This window comes from Notamacropus eugenii, chromosome 4, assembly GCF_028372415.1.
Source record: "Notamacropus eugenii isolate mMacEug1 chromosome 4, mMacEug1.pri_v2, whole genome shotgun sequence".
NCBI classification, from domain to species: Eukaryota; Metazoa; Chordata; class Mammalia; order Diprotodontia; family Macropodidae; genus Notamacropus; species Notamacropus eugenii.
Window position 1 is genome coordinate 295,814,796 of NC_092875.1, and position 22,204 is coordinate 295,836,999.

Below are 22,204 nucleotides of genomic sequence, written 5' to 3' on the forward strand. Positions count from 1 at the left end.
AAACAAGCAATGACTCCCCACTTCTCTCTCCAAGCAATTGGGAAAATTCCATTTTAAAAAGTGTATAAGTAGTTTACATTCTGAAAGACTACTTCTTCATCATATCATTTCTCTAACTTCCTCTGAGCAGCATGGACATAGTAGAGGAAAAGTCAAGTTAACATATATTTACTAAGCATGTACTTTGTCTCAGGCAAGGTGCTAAGAGTTGGAGATACAAATAGGGTAGGGGACTGAACTCTCAGTCTGATGGGGAGACAGCTTGCAAACAACTATGTATAAATGAGATATATGTAGATAAAATTGTAAATAATCTCAGAGGCAAGATTAAAGAGGACTGGGAAAAGCTTATTGTAGAGAAAGAGACTTTAGTTAAGACTTGAAGGAAGCCAAGGAAGCCAGGGGGCAGAGAATTTCAGGCCTGGAAGACAGCCAGTGAAAATGCCCCAAATTGGGTCAATATGGAGGCCAGTGTCACTGAGTCAAAAAGTACATGGGTTTTGTGAGGAAGGAGTAAAGTGTAAGAAGATTAGAAAGGCAGTCGTGGGCCAGATTATGAAGGGCTTCAAAAGCCAAACACAATTTTATATTTGATCCTAGAGACAAGTAAAGATTGGAGCTCTTAACTCAGATCTATGATGGAACTAAAGTATAATGTTTCCAGTTCCAAAGCTGGATCTTTTAACCTTCCAACTGTTAGTACTGTAAGTGGATTTGAAACCCCATGTAACCTTGATCCCAATGACTTCTCATCTGGTTCTTGAATTCAGGGCTAACTACATTTTCAGGCATTTCTTTTCCAACTTGAAGGACAATATATTAGGGAAACTAACTGCAAGGCAGCCAAATGGAATTTTTAGTCCAACTCTGTGTTCCTCTGAGTCTGTAACTCATCCTCACAATATTCTTGGGAGGTAGACAAGTCTTACACATTTCCCCATCTAAAGCTTTACTTGCAACTAGTATCCTTGGACATCTAACAGCTGGGTTGATTCTAAGTCCCATGTATATAGATACAGGTTTAAATTCTCCTATCAGGATCCATCTTTGCAGTCTGACTGGCTTTTTTTTTATTCCCATGGTCAGAATCTATTTCTTAACCTTTGTGAGCAATATTAGGCAATGACTTCTAGTAAAGGATTAAGCTAAGGGAATTTTATTAGGGCATGTGAGCATTCTGAAGCATTCTCTCATCTGCACTCTTATCATTCCATTTGAAAAATGGTCATATGAATATGCCCAACCAGAAAGGCAGGAGAGAAGTTGGAAATCTGGCCTACGATTGGGTGGCCATTGATTATAATTTGGCCCACATGCTTTGGAAGGAAATAAGTAAAAGTAATTATAATGACAACTGACGTTTATATGGTACTTAAAGGTTTGGAAAGCACTTTACCAACATTATTTCATTTGATCTCAAACAAATAATACCCTTCGAGATGAATACTAGTCAGTCAGTCAATAACCATTTATTTAACACTTACTATGTGCTAGGCACTATGCTAAGTGCTCAATATATAATGAAAGTTTACCTTAATTTTTAGAGACAGTCTCTTCTCTCTGAGAACTCACTATCTAAGGGGGAAAGTAACATGTAAATAGCTATGCACAAACTATGTATCAATCCGCCAACAAGCATTTATTAATCACCTACTATGCAGCAGTACTGTGCTAAGTTCTGCCCATACAAAAGACCCAAAAGACAATCTTTGCCCTCAAGGAGCTTATAATGCAATGGGGGGACAATATGTAAACAGATATATGCAAAGCAAGTTCTACATAAGTTAAAGAGAACAAAAAGTGGTACAATTAAGAGGGGTTGAGAAAGGCTTCCTGTAGAAAGTGGGATTTTGTCTAGGAATTGAAGGGAATCAAAGAAGAAAAGGGAAGGAAAAGCATTTTGTGCATGTCCAGTGACAATTCCTGGAGTAACGAGATGGAGCATCCTGTTCAAGGAACAACCAGGAAGTTGGTATTGTAGAGGGCAGTGCAGGGGAGGAGTAATGGAAAGCGTCTGAAAGCAGTATGAAAAGGTATGTGCTGGAATAGGTTAGGAAGGACATTGAATATTAAACCGAGGACTTTATGTCTGGTTCTTGATGTGATAGGAACTATTGGATTTTATTGAGTAGGGTTGGGACATGGTCTGACCTGTGCTTTAAAAAGATGAGTGAAGGGTGCTCTGGAGTGGGGTGAGACTTATGGCAGGCAGACAAGTCAGCAAGCTATTACAATAGTCCAGGCACATGAGGTTATGGCTGCACCAAGAGGGTGGGAGTGTCCAAGGATTGCCTCAGGGTAGGGAGGAGAAAGCATATTGAAGAACTGTTATGAAAATAAAATTGATAGGCCTTAACAACAGCTTAGACAGCAAGGAGCTAAGGATGACACCCAGGTTGCAAGCTTGGAAAGACAGTGGTATCCTCAACAGTAAGGAAGTTAGGAAGAGGAGCAGATTTGGGGGAAAAGACAATGAGTTCAGATTTGAACATGTTGAATTCAAGATGTCTATCGGATGATCAGTTTGAGATGTCTAACAGACAGTTGGAGATGTAAGAATAGAGGTCAGAAAAAAGCTTAGGGCTGGACAAATGGATCTGAGAATGATCTGCATAAAGATGATATTTAAAATCATGAGAGCTTATGAGATCACAAAGCAAAATAATATGCAGAGAGATGACAAGAAAGCCAAAGACAGAACTGTATGAGATACCTATCATGAAGGAAAGTGAGAAGGAGCAGTCAGATAGATTGAAGGAGAAACAATAAAGATTAGTGACATAAAACCCAGTTATTTTTTAATTTGCTCTTTATTTAACTTTCAATATTCCTTTAAAAATGTTTTAGTTCAAATTCTCTCCCTCTGTTCTACTCTTCCTACACACACTGAGAAGGCAAGAAGTAAACATACACTAAATCCTCAATGTTTCAAGTGTGTTTAACTTTTGAGACTTGGAATATTTGTGTCGTTTTATTAGTAACCTCATTTCTACTTTCCTCATTTTCACTTTTGCATTGGCAACCATGTACATTTCTGCTATGTGCAAAAGAGAGAAAAGAGGTGCCAGGTACAATGAATGCAAGTTTGTGGAATGGCTGGTATTTTATTAAGCACTGGTCTTGTTCACGCTAATATTTAAAAGAAGTTGTCTTGCATTCATTACATATTTTCATTGTTTTCCTTTTAATCTCAAGTTTTGAGTTACAATTATACTCCCAAAGCATAGTACAAGTTTGTTTGGCTCTAAGCCCAAGCATGCAAAGTCAATGATACAGCTTAGTGAGAGAAAACCGAAACAAAACAAAACAAAACAAAGCAACTTGCCTCTCCTATGGTCCCATACTCTAAAACCCTTAGGGATCTCAAATGGCATCCACAAAGTAGACAGTACTGACAGATTATTTCAAGCTGGTACGTCTTTCATGATCTCTAATACTATCTACCAGCTGTGAAGGACAGAGTGTCAAAGGTATTGTTAAGACCTTGCCAGTCTTACCATCTTCTGACAGCAGCAAGTAAAGTCCCAGTAACTTCTCTCTTGGTTTTCAGAAGTCAATCAACATAGCAAGGTTTACAGCAGTATAGTATACAGCATGATGCCCTCACACTGCCACCTGATACAGTGGAAGGTAAGATTCAGTCGAAAATATTTTGGTTTTAAGAATTTTATTTGCTGTGCAGTTTTATGGTACTGTAGATTTAACTGTCTGAAATCAATGAAATCTTTGGAGCTGTTAGCACAAAAGATCACAAAATTGCAGGGGATTACTGGTGAGAAATATGTTTTGCATGTTACAAATTTTATTTTGACTGCATTTTATGAGTTATTACATGTTTATTATGTTAGGAGAAGTGTTTATCATCAGATTAATGTTTGTGTAAAGAATTATGTGCAGAAAAGTACATTTTCAGCAATCTCTAGCAAAAGATTAGAGTTTTTGATGGTTGTAAAAACCTAACCCCCTATTTCCCATAGGTTCAATGTATCAACATTGTCTTTTTTTTAGTTTTGTGCTATTTTCTAGCAACATTACCCCCATGGAAGATGGGGATTGACTGTATTTCCATATTAGTCATAGCACAAAAAAGAAAGAAAAGTAAAGTAAGAAAATTATACTTCAATTTGCACTCAGAATTCAACAGTTCTCTCTCTGGAGCTTGATAGTATTTTTCACCATGAATCCTCTGAAATTGTCTTCGATCATTGTATTGATCAGAATAGCTAAATCATTTACTATCATAATACAATAACACTATTACTGTATATAATGTTCTAGTTCTACTCATTTCACTTTACATCAGTTCACATAAGTCTTCCCAGGTTTTTCTGAAGCCATCCGCATCATCATTTTTTATGGAATATAAAAAATGTATTTCATCACAATTATAAGCCACAGCTTGTTCAGCATTCCCCAATTGACGCTCACCTCTTCAGTAGTCTCATGAAACCTAGAGACAAGGGAGAATCAAGGAAAGAAGGTAATTGGCAATGTTGGAGGTTGCAGAGAAGTCAGGAAAATGAGGATTAAAAGGTCATTAGATTTGTCAGTTAAAAGATTACTGGTAATTCTGGGGAGAGAAGTTTTGGTTGAACTCTGAGAAGAGAAAAACCTGGCTTAAGTTCATACGGCAAGTTTGTACCAAGGCAATATTCAAGTCCAGATATTTCACTTTCCAATGCCCCCTTCCATTTCTAATAAATGCAGCTGGGGAATAAATTCATAAAATTTCTATTATTATTTTTGTTGTTGCTGATGTTAGGCTGGAAGGCAATAGTCCTACCTCTCCTACTTCTATTGGCATTGTGAAAAGTGCAAAATTTTGAGTCAGAGGACCAGAATTAAAATTTCATCTTTGTTAATTACTTCATGTAGCAAATCACTTGACTCTCTGGGCCTGAGTTTTCTTATCTCTAAAGTCAGGGGGATGGTCTAGGTGACTACTAGTATCCTTTCTAGTTCTAAATGTGTGAACCTATAAAGAATTGTCCTAAATATGTGCTTATTCCATAAGTTGTTTGAGAGTTCTGACAGGATAATTAAATAGTTTTATAGGCTGTGGGTTTTTTTTTTAAGTACTTGAAAACTACTACTGGAACAAAAGTTCAAAAATGTGATAGTATACTAAAAACAACTTAAGGGGCCCATAGAATAGTTCTTGAATCATTTAGGATGGTATTAAAGTTAGTGGACATTATCAATTTTTTTCTATCATTTTGAGGCCAAGTATAATATTAATTTATTTTTAATTGTTTTTAACATTCATCTAATTTTTTTTTGAGTTCTAAATTTCCTCCCCTCTCAAACCTCAAGAAATGTGATACCAAAGAATAATGTTAAGTTTAAAATAAATAGAAATGGGAACACTTTTAATCTTTATTTACCTTGATTTGTTCATTTGAATTTGTCTGCATTATAATTTTTAACCCTGGAAAATAAAATACAATTAGAAGGATAAGTAAAAAGTCCATTCATTGAAATTTTCCTTGCCCCATCCTTCTTATGCCCTCTACGGTAATGAGGATGCTTTCTCATGATTTTTTGTATAGCTTTTGTATATTTGTTTTGAAGAGCTGTGCTCATCCCCGAATCTTCATGCTTTAGGTAGCAGTTGGAAAAAAGAGGACCTTTATGAGTCCATTATTTTAAATTCCAGAGTAAAGATTTTAGATGTCTTTTTGTGCCTTTATGAGAATTTTTCACCTGCATGAGACAGTAATAGAATCAAATCTATTATTTTAATACCATAATATTCAGTGATTGAGGAAAATTAAAGTCATATTTTATTCCATTGAAAGATATGCTTATTCTTGCCTTAGTGAAGCATAGCAGATATTTAATTTTCCATTATTTTCATAAGCCATCAATTTAAAGAGAATTGTTTTCCCTGATAGACATAACTAAGATTTCAGGGAAGCTTATGAAAAGGGAAATCACAGTGATTCTAAGTGGTAGTTTAACCACTTGTCAGACAAATAAAGGGAAAAGTTTTAATTATAAAAGGCTTAGTAGAATAAATGTGCATCTAAATGGTTATAAGAGACAAGACATCCTATCAACAAATATAGCTTTCCTAAATGCATGAATCCAAAATGACTTTAGCATGACTTGATTTGGGATCTCATGTAGACTCACAGTTAAGTGTGAAATCAGTGGTGACTACATTATTGACGTAAAAAAGCTGTCGTTTCCTGGGAAGATTATAGTGCATCTAAAATGACACCCAGCATCATCATATGAAAAATTGCAATGGCCTGATTATGTGTAGCAGGGTTCTGATGAAATCCAGCTGTTAAGTAACTTCAAAAATAAGTGACTGCCCAACCAAAAGAAAATTGCACGAGATAATTATCAAGTTAGACACTGTAAAATGAACACAGACTTAAACGAGAATGGTTGATAACAAATGAATCAGCAATTTCAGGCATGTTGAGCCCTAAAAGTAGCCAATGATGAGTTGACTTTAAAGTCTCCTTTTTCCTTTGCTTTTTCTTCTTAAATTGAAACTGAAACAAGCTAATTTCTGCTTTTCTTCTTTTAAAGAGATGGCTACAAGTGAAGGGTCAGGCTGACATTTTTCTTTGCTGAAAGAAACTTGTCAAGTGACTACATTAGGAGTAATAAAAAATGGTTTCCTCTAGAGTACAATAAATTCACTTATAAAGCAAATTTTGAGTCAATTGTTACATAATTTGGGGGATGGGAGCAGTTATAGAAATCTCTCTCTTTATGTGTGTGTGTATATATACACACACACACACACACACACACATATGAGTGCATATAAATACACAATGTGTTTTGAATCCAATGGGACATATAAATCCTTTAAGTAATTTATAGTTCCTATCCCAAAAATCAAATGAAAAGTGCAAATATAATTAAATATATGGCATTATCTTTTGTTGTTGTTGTTCAGTTGTGCCCAACTCTTTGTGACCCCATTTAGGGTTTCCTTGGCAAAGATACTGGAATGATTTGCCATTTCCTTCTCCAGTCCATTTTACCAATAAATAAGTTGAGGTAAGTAGGGTAAAGTCACTCACCCAGTATCACTCAGCTAGTGAGTACATAAGGTCAGATTTAAAATCAGGAAAATGAGCCTGGCACTCTATTCACTGCCCCACCTATGTGCCTTGATTTTACTATCTAACCACATATTTTAAAGAGTATGATAGTGAAATTTTAAAGGATAGTGGAAAGATAGAGAACAAATTCCAATTGACAAACCTAAAACTATCCATTCAAAAGGACTATTTAGTTCAAATGTGAAGATATAAGTAAAGAACATAAACTTTAAAGTGCTATATAATCACCAGTGATTATTATTTTGAAAATTAGCAGCAGCAACAATAACAATTTTAATAATAACACTATTGAACAAGATGAGAATTTTTAAAACAAATAGTAAGACTATTTTTACCTTAAGAAATTAAGACCTACAATATGTTATGAGAGTAACATTTATGGTAATGAATTCATCTCATGCAATTTAATGTACAATCCAAATTTTAATTATTCAACAGTTACAAGAGGCAGAATTAGAATGTGTACACAAAGAGATCACATCAACTCTGGAAGATCATGTCTGTCTAAAATGGGAACAAAACATAAGATGATTTTTGATGGTGAGTTTGACTAATTTTTTGAAAGCTTTGTTCCAGGCTTATACCTTTATAAGGAAAGGTCAGAGTATATTTAGTAATGGAAGCTGATGTACAGTAATGTTGGAAGAAGTTAAAGCCCTGAATGACTGTGTGGAGTGACTGAGTCTCTAACTGGAGGAAAAAGAATGAACTGGGAGAGAGACTTGCTAGAATGAGATTTCTCATAGAAACATACTAGCCAAGGGTAGTACTCATTGGCTCCCAAGAAAGTGGCTCCATGTCCTCTGTTGAAAAGATGATATAAAAAGAGCACACTTCAAATAATGACAAGTTTTTCAGGCAGAATATTTTGCGTTTTCTTTTAATTCACATGCTGTTCAGAAGCTTCTGAACTTCCTGGAATTCTCATAATGAATTTCAGGTATCCAAGCAAACACTTCAAATGCCATGAGTTTTGACAACTCCTCTTTGAATCACTGACATAAAATATATTAACAAAATTGTAAAATCTAAGATACTAAGAGATAGAAAAGACCTTAGAGATCTATTTTTTCCTTTGTTTAGTATTTTATTTTTCCCTAGTTACAAAAAAAAAAAAAAACCCAACTCTCAAGAAAAATAAAGTAATAAAAAAAGGATGCTTCAATCTATGTCTAGACACTATCAGTTCTCTTTCTGGAGGTAGATAGCGTTTTTCCTTCAATAAGTCCTTCAGAGTTGTCTTGGATCATTGTATTGCTGAGAATAACCAAGTCATTCACAACTGATGATTTACCATATTGCTGTTACTTTGTACACAGTACATTTCATTTTGTATGAGCTCATGCTCAAGGTTTTGCGGAGAGCATCGTACTCATTATTTCTTACAGTGCAACAGTATCCCATCATAATCACATACCACAGTTTGTTCAGTCATTCTCCAGTTGGTGGGCTTCTCCTCAGTTTCTAATTCTTTGCTCCCAGAAAAGAGCTGCTATATATATTTTCACACATATAGGTCCTTTTCCTTTTATGTTTTTTATCTGTTTGGGGATACAGACCTAGTAATGGCATTACCAACCCAAAAGGTATGCATGGTTTTATGACCCTTTGGGTATAGTTCCAGATTGCTCCACAGAATGGTTGAATCAGTCCACAACTCCACCAACAGAGCATTAATGTCTCATTTTTCCTATATCCCCTCCAACATTTGTCATTTACCTTTTCTGTGATATTAGCCAATATAATTGGTACTAGTAGTACCTCAGAATTGTTTTAATGTACATTTCTCCTATCAGTAGTGAGTCAGAGTATTTTTTCATATGGCTTTAGATAGTTTTGATTGCTCTATTTGAAAACCGATTATATCTTTTGATAATTTTTCAATTGGGGCATGGTTATTTTTATAAATTTCACTCCTCTATATATTTGAAGAATGATACTTTTACTAGAGCAACTTGCCTCACATTTTTTTTTCACAGTTACTATTGCTAACCATATTTCCTTCCATCCTATTCCCCCTGCCCTCATTTATTCTTTTCTCTCCATCTTTTCATCCTCTCCCTCCTCAAAAGTATTTTGCTTTTGATTACCCCCTCCTTGAATCTGCCCTCCCTTCAATCACCCAGCCTTCTCTTATCCCCTTCCCCTCCTACTTTCTTGTGGAGTAAGATAGAGTTCTATACCCAGCTGAGTGTGTATGTCATTCCCTCTTGAACCAATTCACTCCCCCTCACCTTCCCACTCTTTCCCTCCACTGTAAAAGCTTTTTCTTGTCTCCTTTAGGTGAGATAATTTACTCCATCCTACTTCTCTCTTTCTATTTCTCCCGGCACTTTCATCTCTACAGCCACTGGTGCTGTTGATTCAATCATTCCCAAGACCTGTTCCTGTTTTACTGGGGCCTGGTCTGTGCTGGCATGGCCTGTGCTGTCCTATGCTCAATACCCATTCAGATGTGACAGACCCTACCTACTGACCATCTAAATTGTCTTGGACTGGAAAATTGTTTCACTCTATCTTCTTGTGCGTTATGCTGCTCTAGAACTTCTTTAGAGTCATTATTGAAAGGTATTTGGAGGAGTCTGATGAAGAGCTCAGGCGAGTCCCTGCTTTTATTTCATCATCTTGTCTCCGACTTCAGACCTCAGAGATCTAGCCCAGTAAATATCTAAACATCAATTGACCCTTCAACAGCTCTGATAAGTAGTAGTACAGCTTGAACTTGTATATGATTTTCTTTGGAGCTAGACTACTTGTCTTACATGAGCCAGAGCAGTTCAAGAGAGATGTCTAAAGACTGCAATAAATGAGTTCTCTCTTGGAGACTTATCCGGAATTGTTTCATCTGTCAGTGGTGGAATCACATTACTTGCCTTAGCATGGAATGAGTTAGGGCAGTTTCTTCACAATATTTCTGTGAAGTGTAAACTCATAAGAAGGGATTTGAAATTTTGGAAACATTGAATGTATTCCTCTTGGGAGGAGAAACTCCCTCCCTCCTTTTACTTTCCTTTTTGAAAAAAATTCTTTTTATATTTCTGTTTCCTTCCCCCAACTAAGCTTTTGTCTATTCCAATTTTCTTTCAATGGGGTGGCTAGGTCAGAACCTTACATGCACAAAGGAGAATCTAAATTCTGAGGATTTGGGTACAAATATGTGTTGGGGGATAATGATAAAATTCAGTTCCTTATTGCTATTGGAAGACTGAATCTTCATATATATTGATAATATTCTGTTGGGAGTGCCTTAAAAAGATGCTTTCTGATCACTAGTAATTTAGACCACATTGACACAGGATATCTCACTAAGGATATTTTTGGTTTAAAGTTATAGTGTTATATTTATAATAATATAAAGTTAGCACATTCAACCACTGTCAAACACTAATACATTAACTTTCCCCCCAGAGTATGTAGCCCAACATAGTAATAATTTACAATATCCTTATCCATGAAAAGCAATGACAATATCTCCAAATCCAGTGAGCAACTAAAACTAAACCTTGGAAAATTTCTGAATCCAAAGAAACATAAGGGTTTCAAACAGAATTCTTGTTGTATCATCCTGCGTACTCAACCCCAGCACTTCAGTTTCCCTACGATATTTTTTAAACTGTTTCTCTTATAGATAGTATAACTATGGGACCCAGTTGTATATAAATGCAATTAACATTTCCCATTCCATTTACCTTTGTTTTCAGTTTCAAAAAGAAACCAGTAAATAAAACTATTGGTGATAGCAAAGAATCTCATAGTAAGATAAAAAACTTTGAAAGCTGTTTTACTCAAAGATGTTTCTGTTATATTTTTACATGAAAAGACAGATTTTTAAATAAGGCAAGCTTCACAAGGTATATTTTTTGCTGTTCTTTGAATGTAGATATGCATGTGTTAGGAAAGGGTTTTGGTATATCTGTTTCTCAAAGCAAGCTTTAGAATAAAATTCCAGTTTGTTCTTCATGACACTTATTTAAGTCTTTCTTAAAAATAAAAAGGAAAAATTACAACCTGTCAAACGTAAGAAGGCAATTTTCCTGTCCAGAGGAGAAAATCCTTCTTTTGGTTATGTTGTGCTCTGCTTTTCAATTTTTTTTAATCCTTCTGGTTTTCAGTTTGGGGATGTATCAACTATTTGTACAGTACTCAGGTTTTCAATGATAATACCAAATTGCCTTGCAAAGGGACCACGGGCACCCACACTAGTATTAGCTTTGCTTTTTTTATGTCAGACTTTCTTTTCTGTGGGTCATCCTGAACTTCTGAGAGAAACCGAATTTCACTTCTACTACCAATAAAGTTTTTAATAAACTTGGTAAATTCTAGAATTGTGTGCTCTTTTGGGCTCTCCAAGTTGACAAGGCTTCTAACAGTGTTCATTGAGGCCATAATTTCCAATTTATTAGGTCACTGACATAACGGAATACTCTAGTCTGAGAGCCAAAATCATCCACTATGAGAAGCACCCCTTGGAGAGCTTGCAAAATGAAGTTACTGACAACTCAGCTTCATTCATATCTATCTGTGGCTCAAAAGGATTGAATATTCTGGCAACTTGAACTTCAGCTCCTTCCTGCTTCATATAAGCATAAACACATGGTCTCTGTCACGGGTTTTCCTTCATCATAATGGACCCTATTGGATTCAGTTGGCCTCAGTAATCTTCACTCTCAGGATGGACTTCTGGATCTCCATATACTTCAGAAGTTAAGGCCAGAAAAAGATGTGCTCCAACACATTTTGCCAGTCTTAATATATTTGCTGTCTGATTGCACTGGTATTTAGCATCTTGATAGGATTGTGCATGTAGTTTGAAGAAGCAGGAGTTGCTATCTGGTCCACCTTACTGTATTTACAACATCATAGTTTATTAGCTTTATCAGTTTACCAGCTCAAAATTTTCATGACCGATTTAATATCCCACATTTCTTTTCCTACCCATAAGGAAGTTATAACCTCATGGCCATCCTTTATTAGTTTGTCAGTGAGATGAGATGCCTCATATTCTGCTCCTCCAGTTATCAAAAAAAGTTTTTCATCCTTTTCTAATAAAATTTTCACTGGTGGGTACTTTTGGGTGGAGCTTTTTTCCAAAGTCTCTGATTTTCTCTCTTAAAAATGTGCAACAGCCTCTTCTATCTTATTTTCAGTTTTCTGTTCTTCATTTTCCTGTATAGGAATGTTCACACAGTTGCCCCAAATAGCAAAAGCAATTGGTGAGAGCAGTTTCATTCTTTTCTGCTGGTTGATGGCAGTCAGTAGGCATAGCAATGGTCCCTTACTCACCATCCCTGAGAGCAGCATTGCCTGCACACAGCAGGGTTCTTGTTAAATATTAATGACTAGGGTTGTCCCAAAAATGAATTGGTGGGCTTCCAGAATATATGGGATGAGTCTTTCCTTTTCATTGACCTAGATATGAAGAAGACAGACACATCTGCCCCCATTTTTCTCCTCTAATTTTTTTTTCTTTAATAGAGAGAACAGAAGATTTAGCAGTGAATCTCAGGAGTGGATTTAGAATTGTTAATGGCTTCTTTGGGCAGAAGCACATCTTTTCTTACCCATGTAGAGTGAGTAAAGAGTTCTTTGTCTTAGCCTTAGAGAGAGAGTGGCAATCTCTCAGCCTGAAAGGTGACTACAGGGACACATGTGGCCAAGTGGTCAGGGCTCTAAGACCTTTGACTACTGGACAAGAGGGATTTCTTTGGGACATTTCCCAGGTAGTATAATAATTGAAAGAGAATGCAAATTTCCTGGGCAGCATCAATTTTGTGAGAGTTCTAGAATCCAACCCTCTAACAGAGAAAGGATAGTTCATGAGAAGTCATGGGTAGTGCATATGGCACCTGAAGTTATGATTAAGAGACTAAAACCATAAAATGAGGCAGGAAGACAAGATACTTTGAATTTGCCCTCCAATTCTCCTGTGAATCATTTAGATATTATTAATGAGATGAAAAATGTCTCTTTATCTACTCTCAAGAAGTCTAGCTCTTAAAGATATCATATGTATAGCTGTCTACCTGAGAAGTTATGATTAAACTCACCACAAAATCAAAGAGTTGTCTTCTTAGCACCACCAAATTCATTACATCTCTAAGATAAATCCAAACCATATCATGATTTTATCAGTGAAGCACTTTATGATCCAAGGGAAACTGTGACTCAAAGGCTGAGAGTATGATAATTAATATATGGACCATTCTGTGTCCTTTCAAGTTTTTTGGAGGGATGTAGAATAAAGGAAGGCCTATACCTCATATATTTATAATTAGTTAACTAAGTGTTTATATAGGAGTTAAGGATGTCTTATCCAAATCTTTTGGAACCTAGAAACATATTAATTTGGAGATTTCCTAGAGACAGCTCTGGGTATGGGCATGATGAGCCAGGGAATTGTGGTTTTGGGGGTAGCCTCCCGAACTGAATGTGGTTAATTCAACTATTTAAGCCTTGGATGAATTGGACCATGGGCTAAACAAAGGGAACTTACTCCTGAATGGGTCCATTATACTTTTAGATAACTGTAAATTTTGGAAAGTTTTTTTTTTCTCATGTCAAACCTACATCAACAATTTTTCTTAGTTCTGTCATCTAGGTTTGGAAAGAGCAAATTTAAATTCTTCTTCCACATTAAAAAAAACAAAACTTTAAATACTTGATAGCAATTATCATTCCTGACCATTCTCCCTCCATCAAATCTTTCCAAGCTAATCAGCCTTATTTTTCACAACTGATTCTCATACAGTATGGCTTTGTGTCTTCTCATCATCCTGGTTGTCTTCCTCAGGACCTCATGTAGTTACTCAGTGTTATTACCAAATTTTGCAACTCAGGATTATACCTTCACATTCCAAATACAGTCTGACAAGGGCAGAGTACAGTAGGATACCACTTTCCTCATTCTGGGTACTGTATCTTTAGTAATGTAGCTGAAGATAGGACTGGTGTTTTTGTTATTGTTGGGGTTGTTGCAAATGCCATCACTGACTTTTGAATGCGTTTATAATCCACTAATATACCCAGGTATTTTTATAAGAATTTTCATCTATTCATTTATCCCCATCCTGTTCTTGCAGAGTCTACTTTTTGAAATCAATGTAAGACCTTAGCCATATTTATTGCATTTTATCTCACCATATTTACCATATTCCTAACCTGTTTTTGCTAAGCCACTAATTCTGTTGTTGAACTGATAAGCTATGCCTTCCAGCTTCGTGCCCTTGCATTTTGATAACTGTTATCTGTATGGAAGTTTATGCTCCAAAATGGAAATAGATTGAGAAAGGAAGGTAGTTAGCATGAAGACATTGATAAATATAGTGACAAATATAATAATAACATTATTTTTAGTGGACATGGTCATTCTCTAAACTCTGTGACATAACAGTTGTCAATACACATCAAAAGAGGATGTTTTGCCATCAAGAGTTCCCTACGGTAATTGAATCAGCTAATGAATCTCTGAAAAAGCACATAGGGCAATTCTGAAAAAAATTGTAATTTGTTAACATGCAAATATCATATGTACACACATGATTTCTGGATCTCTCACTGTTCTGATATGAGCAAAAGATCCATAATTCCAAATTCTCATAACATTTCTCTACCCAGTTTTCCTATTAGCTGCTCAAACTCAACATCTCTCTCCCTGGTTTTCCTATCAGCTCCTCATTCAACATGTTCTAAAGTAAGCTTCTCATCTTTCTCCTAAACTTATTCTGTTTCTGTTAGTGACATCACACTGCTCCCTGTGTTTGAAACCTTGATGGTAGTTTTGATTTTTCCTTGCCTTCATGTATTTTCTCCTCCAGCCAAACTGAAATGTTTTCTTCCTTCCAATCTTCTTTACACTTTCCCATCTAAATGCCAGTGTTGTTTTTTTTTTATTATGCTGAACCCTACACTTTTAATGTCCTTCCCTTTCATGCCTTCCCACTTACCTGAATTCCTATGCATTTTAAAAAACCTAATGCTAAAAACCCAATGCATCTTCTTTAGTGAGTTTTATCAGATCTTCTTAATTAATAGTGTCCTTTTTCTCTCTCTGCCTTAGACTTCACCAATATCTTTAGCAAGCATTTTCAATATGCTTTAAGGTTTGTTAAGCACTTTACAAATATCTCATTTCATCCTCACAATTGTGAGAGGTAGATCTTGCTATCATCTCCTATTTTACAAATGAGTAAACTGAGAGAGATAGCGTAAATGACTTGTCCAGAATCGTCTAGGTTGTATTATATATATAAATATATCTCTATATATACATATGCCCACATATATGTATATATAAACATATGTACATACATGATATTTTTCTCATATATTCCTGAAAGACTATAAGTTCTATGAGTGAAGTAGTGATAGACCAACTCTTGTCTCTGTGCCTTTCCAGGATCTCCAGCCTGGAATGCTTTCCCTTCTCATATTCAGTTTTGAAATCCTTTGCTTCCTTCATGCCTCAGTTCAAATATCAACTTTTACATGAAGATTTTCCTGATCCTCTCAGGACTAGTGCCCTCCATTCCTCCCAAACTAACTATTCATTTTATACATTATATATTTATATACTTATATGTAGACATCTTTTCTCCCAAATTCAAATGCAGTTTCCTTGAATGGATTGATTGTTTGACTTTTCTCTTTGTACTCTCGATACTTAGCACAGTGCAGAGGAAACATGAAGTATTTAACAAATGGTTATTGATTACTTTTCATTACATTAATAATTTTTTAACCTAGGGTTTTCTTTATAAAAGAAAAAACGAAAAGAAACAAGTAAAAAACTAGCTAGGGGAAAGATTACAAAAGTTGGATTAGAAATTATGATTAATAACTATCAGAGATTTTAAAGAAGTTATTACTGAATTGGGTTAGATTCAGGCCTAGATAACATCGAATGTTGTTTCTAACTCCAAGATTCTGTGTTCGCCCTTCGTTGCTGAAGAAGACCATGCCATCAGAGAAATGATGACATGACTTGCACTTGACTTTGTTTTGAGTGAGGTAGAGCTGTGTAGGTCGCCAGCCTCACTTTTCCTCCAGAGCCACTTGAATCCAGTGACCAGATATTCCTCAGGATGACTGGAGATGACCCAGGATGAGGCATTTGGGGTTAAGTGACTTGCCCAAGGTCACATAGCTAGTGAGTGTTCAAAAGTCTGAGGAGAGATTTGAATTCAGGTCCTCCTGACTCCTGCACTGGTCCTCAATCTACTGCACCACCTAGCTATCCAGTTATAAGATTCTACATTACTCAAAGCTGATATCCAGCCCTATAGAGTTTCTCTATAGAGAGCCAAAGCTTGTTTTTTTTTTTTCTGCTAGGGCTAAACACTATAAGCAATGGCAAGGGCTCAAAAGGGGAGGGCGAAGAGGGGAGATTTTATATGTAAGGTTTGTGGGAGGAGGAGCCCAAGTCCCCAGGCTTTTACTAGGAAAGCTGCCCATCCCTACCTCCTAAAGAAAAGAAGTCTATTATGTAACTTTCTATTAAAGCTATTCTTAGCATATAATCATCAAGAATAATTAGCTGTTTCTTTATAATTGGGTATCTAAGAAATTTAATTAGGGTTGAGTGCTAGGGATATAGTAATAAATCCTCCAGCAAACCAGATGCTTTAGGTGAGGCCTAGAAGCCTCCTCAATCCCCACAACTCAAAGTATTAGAAGTGGAAGGAATACAAGGAATCATCTAGTAAAAGAGTTCTTAACATGAATGCTGTGATCTTGCCTTTAAAAATATTTTTATAACTGCTTTTAAATATAACTGGCCTCTTTTGTAATCTTATGTATTTTATCTTATGCATTTAAAAACATTTTGAGAAGGGTTTATGGCCATCATCATCTTCTCAAAGGAATATATGACATACATATAGAAAGTTTATGAACCCTTGATCTAGTCCAGTTCCTTGATTTTATAGAGGAAGAAACTGAGGCAACAGAAACAGAAAGTAACTTGCTCAAACCCACAGTCTCTCTCTCTCTCTCTCTCTCTCTCTCTCTCTCTCTCTCTCTCTCTGTCTCTCTCCCTCCCTCCCTCCCTCCCAGCTGTGTGAATTTAAGGAACATTTATAACTTTGGAAATCTTATCTTTGTATATCTTTGTCCTTTATTTTGACAGATGTTTATATTTCTCTTTTAGTTTTCCTATTTAAACCTGTCTTCCTGCCCAAATTCTAGGCTAGATTAAATTTTTTAAAAGAAAGAAAAGGATTCAAGATCTAGAAGGCAAAGGTGACTTCAGGAAAACATAGCCCCCAAATGGGCAACCTCAGTACATCAGTACTGTTTCCCTTGAATATTTTGTTCATTCCATTCAAACCTGGACCTTCTTTCCCAAAAGCCAAGTTATGAGAGATGGAAGGCATTAAATGTTCCTATTGAGGCTTATTCTTTGCACCAAGCCTTGTCTTCTCTCCACCACAGAGCTTGGATCCTTTCAATGTGACACTCAGTTTGGATTCCTCATTCTATTTGTCCAGAGTTCTACTCACTAGAACATATCACATTATTTCCCTTCTCTTTTTGATTTTAGACAATCCCTTAGAATAGTCTTTAGGGGGCCTTTAGATCTCTTGTCCTGTGGAAAATTGTCCATCTCTGGTCAATTTCCCTGCCTTGAGCAAAGTCATTGATTCTGTTCTTTCCTCAACTAGTTATAAGAATGCCTTAGCATTTCATTTTGGCATTTCTTTTTTCTCTCAGCTCTATTCATAATACAGATACTGAGATAGAACCATATTTGCAGAGTAAGGGGAGCATTTAATTTGAACTTTCCAAACATTTCCTTCTAAACAATTTTAAAATAGTGCATCAATTCAAATTCTAAAGGGCATAGCCAACAAAAGAGTGGAATGAGACGTTTTTCCAGTACAGGACAATTTAGGAAGTCAAAAGGAGAGATCTGTGGCACTGCGGCAGGTACTGACAGGGAGTGCAGTATAGGGGCAATACCAGCTGTGAGTCTCGGAGGCAGCAGTAGCATCAGCAATGGAGTAATATCAATACTAAACATATACACACCAAATAGCATAGCACCAAATTCTTGAAGGAAAAGTTAAATGGGTTGTACAAGGAAATAGATAGCAAAACTAACTAGCCAGGGAATTGAACTTTCCCTTTTCAGGTCAGATAAATCTAACCATGAAGATGATGGAGAAGATTAAGGAGATGAATAGAATTTTAGAAAAGTTAAATATGATAGATCTCTGGAGAAAACTGAATGGAAATAGAGGGAGTCTACTTTTTCTTAGCTGTATACGACACATTCGGATGTATTAGGGTATAAAAATCACAGACAAATGCAGAAAAGCAGAAATATTAAATGCTTTTTCAAGCAATAAAATTTCATTTAATAAAGGGATAGACACATAAATTAAAAATTAATTAGAAACTAATTAATCTAATCTAAAAAATGAATGAGTAAAAGCACAAATCATAGAAACAACCAATAATTTTATTAAAGATAATAACAAAAATGAGACAATGTGCCAAAATTTGTGGGATGCAGGCAAAACAGTTCTCAAGGGAAAAAGTATATCTCTAAATGCTTGCATTGATAAAAGAGAGAAGTGAATTGGGCATACAATTAAAAAATAAACTAGACAATGAAAAAAATTAAAAATCCCAATTTAACACCAAAATAGATATCCTGAAAATCAAAGAGAATAGTTAAATTGAAAGTAAAAAACAAAAAAGAACTAGTAAACAAAAGTAGGAGCTGGTTTTATGAAAAGATCAAGATGAACCATTGGTTAATTTGATTTTTTAAAAAGAAGAAATACAAATTACCTCTATCATGAAAGAAAAAGGTGAATGCACAACCAATGGGGATGAAATTAAAGCAAATGCTAGGAACTATTTTACCCAATTATATGTCAATAAAACTGATTGTTTAAATGAAGTGGATGACTGTTTGAATGTGTGTGCGTGTGTGTGTGTGTGCCTGTGTGTATCCTATATTAACCGAAGAGGAAGTAGAATACAATAAATACTTAAAGAAATACTCAGATAAACCTGTTTTAGAAAAAAGAAATTAATCAAGATCAGAAGAATTTTAAAGTAAATTCTTCTAAACAATTAAAGAAAAAAACATTCTAATGTCATATAGACTATTTTTAAAAAAACTCTTAGAAAACCCTACCAAATATTTTTCTGTGACAGAAACTGGTGAAGAATGAAAACAGAAAAAGAAAATTATAGACCAATTTCCCTAAATATTTATGCAAAAAAAAATATGAGCAGGGAGATCATAGCAAGATATCACAAAAACCATGCACCATGACTAGGTTGGATTTATGTTAGGAATGCAGAGCTGGTTCAAGTTTAAGAAAACTATAAGCATATTGACCATTTCAATAACAAAAACAATATAAATTATGATTCTGTCTTTAGATGAAGAAAAAAGCTTTTTACAAAATATACCACCATTCCTATTAAAGCACTGTAAAGCACGGGAATAAATGAAACTTGAAAAAATAATTAGTATCTGTCAAAATCAAAAGCAAACACTATCTGTAATAGGGATAAAGTAGAGGTCTTTTAAATAATATCAGAAGTGAAGCAAGGATGTCCATTATTACTATTATTGCTCAATATTGTGTTAGAAAGACTAGCTATAGTAATAAGACAAAAGAAGTTAAAGAGATAAAAACAGGCAATAAGGAAACAAAGCCATCACTCTGCAAACTACATGAGTACATACTTAGGGAACCTCAGAGAACCAACTAAAACATATCTGAAACAACTTTAGCAGAGTTGTAGTATATTAAAAGTCCATATAATTTATCAGTGATTCTGTATATTAACAATGAAATTTAGCAAAAAGCTCTAGAAAGAGAAATTCCTTTTAAAATGTCAGCAGACAATGTGAAATACTGGGGTATCTTTCTGATATGAGAAACCCAGGAATTATATGAACACAATTACAAAACACTTTTCATACAAATACAAATCTAAACAATTGGGAAAATATTAAGAAGGCTGAGTCAATATAATAAAAATGACAATTATGCTTAAATTAATTTACTTATTCAGCACCATGCCAAAGTACCAAAAAATTATTGTATAGAATTAGAAAAATGATAAAATTCATCTCTAAGAAGGTAACATCAAGGGAATCAATGAAAAAAAATGAAGAAAGGTGGCTTAGCAGTGCCAAATCTCAAATTATTCATACTACAAAACAATAGTCATCAAAATAATCAGATACTGGATAAGAAACAGAGTGGTTGTTCAATGGGATCAGGTAGGTAGACGATACATAGAAGTAACTGACCATAGTAAACTGGTGTTTGATTAACTCAAAGATCCAAACTTTTGGAGCAAGAGTTTACTATTCAACAAAAACTTCTGGGAAAATTGAAAGGCAGTCTGACAGAAACTAGGCACAGACTACCATTTCACACAATATACCAAAGTAAGGTCAGTGCTGTCCTTTGTTCTTCAAGAGAATCAATGAGATCATAAGGGTGATGTCTTGACTTGCAAGTGAATTAGATTTAGGTGAGGCAGAGATGAGGACTCTTTCCTCCAGAGTCATCAGAGTCCAGTGGCAAGACAAGAGTCAAGATGGCTGGCAATGGTCCAGGATGCAGTGGATGACTTTGACCTTTTAAAATTAAGGTCTTTCCCATGTTTGGGTTTGTCTGAGGCAATGTCCACTCAATGACTAAGGGCTAGATAAAAATTAAGACAAAAGATGACCTAGTTTGCCATCATAAAAGTATCCATCTTGGAAGAGAAGACCCTCAGACTTTCTGGCCGCAACAGAAAACAATTGCTATTTGCATTCACTCTAAGCCATCAAAAGCCATACAAGGAGCAACTGAGGCTTGGGCTTGGGTCAATGACTGGCCATTCAATGAAAGCCAGAATGATTTTTTTTCTAGAGCTCTTTTTCAAGAAACATAAATGACAGCTGCATAGGACTAAGAGTAAAGTGTTCCAGCATTTTGGCAAAAATAAATGAAGAAATAAATAAATGAATAGAATTTTTTTAAAAAATCTAGCCCCCAAACTTCAAGATATCTTACAAAATATAAATGACCAAAAGTTATTATCCTTTGGCCAGAGCATGTACATGTAAGTGCACGATGCACTACATGGAGAGAGGGACCACACATTGCAGGGAAGAAGAAGGAAGCAGCAGTAGCAGAATGAACAGAAAAAGGAGGAGAAGGAGAAAAAATAGCAGCATTCCCCATAGGGCGTGTTGGGTCCCCATAGGACAGGTACTACTCCTCACATTTTATTGTCTTTCCTTCTTTCTCAAAGACAACATCAAGAATGACATCAAGAGGGTCATGTCTTGACTTGCCAGTAAATTGGATTTAAGTGAGGCAGTCTCACACTCACTCCTTCAGAAGATCGCAGTAAGTAAAATAGATAATTTTGGTTACATGAAGTTAAAAAGGTTTTGAACCAACAAAACCAATGTAGCCACATTTAGAAGGAAATTAGGAAACTGAGGGAAATACTTTTACAGCAAACTTCTCTGATGAAGTATACTAATACACCATCCTTCTGGAAAATATTTTGGAACTAGACCCAAAGGACAGTCAAAGTGCATACCCTTGTAACAGCAAGGACCACAGGATACACAGGAGGGCCTGCTGTACAGGTTCTTTGATCTGCTTTTCTAAAAGAAAAGCAACTTTTGGGGGGCTCAACAATTTTCTTTAATCAAACACATATATCATTCACTTACTTCAGGGGAAAAAGTCAGCACCCTGAACTTCAGAGCAAATACAGAGACATAAATGCCAACACACAGAGCTTCCAACAGATCAATAGACAGATCCAACTGTATGACCATGACTAGAGAGAGAAGCACTGACATCTGGGGTTTTCAAAGCTAGGGGGCTCCTTAGGGGATACCCAGAGTCTCATCTGGCCAAACAAACACATCCAATGAGTAAGTTCCAAAGTAAAATCTCATCTCAGAGTATATATTCACTTTTCAGAGCCAAAAGGCATCACAATCCATGGGAACCAGTGCCGCATTAGAAATTAACAAAAGGTGTGGACCTTCCTAAAAAATAAATCTCCCCTGATCAAACTTCCCTTAATGGGCAGGTCCCATTAATAGTGGGGCAAGATCTTTAACTCTCATC

General features: G+C 35.7%; 1 long non-coding RNA gene and 1 pseudogene across 1 annotated transcript; one reads left to right on the forward strand and one right to left on the reverse strand.

The window, feature by feature from the left end:
- Positions 1-2,778: 2,778 nt before the first annotated feature.
- On the forward strand, positions 2,779-21,929 carry LOC140498434 (uncharacterized). Its single transcript, XR_011965094.1, has 3 exons — positions 2,779-3,630; positions 7,527-7,628; positions 21,366-21,929. It is a non-coding gene; the product is annotated as an uncharacterized lncRNA (long non-coding RNA).
- LOC140498746 (UDP-glucuronic acid decarboxylase 1 pseudogene) lies at positions 11,171-11,906 on the reverse strand (annotated as a pseudogene).
- Positions 21,930-22,204: the final 275 nt, after the last annotated feature.